Below are 1,533 nucleotides of genomic sequence, written 5' to 3'. Positions count from 1 at the left end.
CACTAAATAATTTTTTAAATTTTTTTGTTCTAGTTTCCATTATTTTTAAAATTAACTTGCCACTTGCCACAAAGCTGTTTTTGTTCAACATAAACTTTTAAGCAGTTGTTTGGTACTATTTTTATTATCAATTATTATAGATACTCCTGAAAAGTGCAAGCAAGGTAGTGTAAAACAATTTAAAATAAAGAATAATTGTTAAAAATGAAAAATATAATTTGACAAGGAGTTGTAAATATTGTCAGTATTCATAACAGGAGACCTAAAAGAAGAGAAACAAGAAAGTTAAGAAGTTATTGTATTATTATGAACAAGTGTGATAATGAAAATTTTGTGCTACAATAAAATTATAATGTGATGTTAAGAAAGCATGAAAATGTGATAGTATACAGGTAATGAGTACAGGTAATGAGTTAGACACGATTACAAAGGAAGAAGTAGATTTTTTCACTCAATGTACAATTGAAGTACCTGTCGGAAACAATCAGGAAACACCAGTTCCTTCTCAAAGATCGTCAAAGCAGCACATGTCTTCTCCTCGGTCTTCTCTTTCACGGGAGGAACGCTTAGCAAGAGCAAAGGAACTGAGAAAGAGATATAGAGAGAGTGGGGAAGGCTCCTGGGAAGGTTATGACCCTCATGTTATTAACTTTGAAATACCCCTCCCACAAGATGGCCCTAGGCCTAAAAAATGTAATGTGTCATTAAAAACTAAAATTTCTATATTACTTGATGTTAAATAACTGTGTAGCGGCAAATAATACCAAGTCCTACTGTGCGTTCAACAGAACCACATCATGAAAGCAGCATGTTTGCCTTTCACACGAAGAACATATGAGCAGAGTGATAAAGGTGGTACCGAACCTAATGTTATTAATATTGAAGTGCCCCGGCCTCCTACAGAAGAGGCCCAAGATGTTAAAATATTATATTTTATTACTTGATGTTAAATAACTGCGCAGGAAATTTTCCTTAGTGACTAGACGCAAAATTTTGGGCAAAGAAGGAAGATCAGTGGTAAGGACGAAGAGCAATTAACCTTTGATGCCATGGCAGCCATGCGCCATGCCAATGTAGCTCCACCCTCTAGTCTAATTATTTAAATGAGAATAATAATTATTTTTAGTATGATGATAAAAAGGGACAATAGGAAATGTTAAATGAGTGTTGCTTTTATGACACGTATAATTCTTAATTTTAAGAAGACAGGGGAGAGTTGTGGAGAGATGAAATAGGAAGATATAAGAAAATGTGCAGTTGAATGTATGGGGATATGACTAAGTTGAGCTCGGATGATGAGTGACCAATGACAATTAAGTAATGCCAAGTTCTTGCATTTGCATGAGTAGTCAGTACCATTGTAGCAAGAGTACTTTGTCTTTAACCACAGGAGTCAGCGTTAGATGTGGAAAGTCTGAAAAAAGGTAGGGAGAGTGGGCCGGGAGGAGCACCCTCTTTTTGTGAATGTCAACACACCCCTTTAACAATGTGGGCCTAGATACACAAAAGTACGAAGTAGAAGTGAAAATGAAA

The 1,533-nt window shown here is 35.4% G+C and overlaps 1 long non-coding RNA gene across 1 annotated transcript; it reads right to left on the bottom strand.

Moving 5' to 3' along the window:
* Positions 1–144: 144 nt before the first annotated feature.
* LOC109592644 (uncharacterized) lies at positions 145–1,080 on the bottom strand. Its single transcript, XR_002190468.1, has 4 exons — positions 941–1,080; positions 730–864; positions 472–684; positions 145–262 (listed from the first exon to the last, which is right to left on the bottom strand). It is a non-coding gene; the product is annotated as an uncharacterized LOC109592644 (long non-coding RNA).
* Between the last annotated feature and the right edge of the window lie 453 nt (positions 1,081–1,533).

The sequence above is a fragment of the Amphimedon queenslandica genome, unplaced genomic scaffold, assembly GCF_000090795.2.
Source record: "Amphimedon queenslandica unplaced genomic scaffold, v1.1 AMPQUscaffold_4471_Cont23551, whole genome shotgun sequence".
In the NCBI taxonomy this organism is placed as follows: Eukaryota; Metazoa; Porifera; class Demospongiae; order Haplosclerida; family Niphatidae; genus Amphimedon; species Amphimedon queenslandica.
Note: the sequence above shows the minus strand (reverse complement) of the source record. Positions and strands in the feature narration are given on the sequence as shown.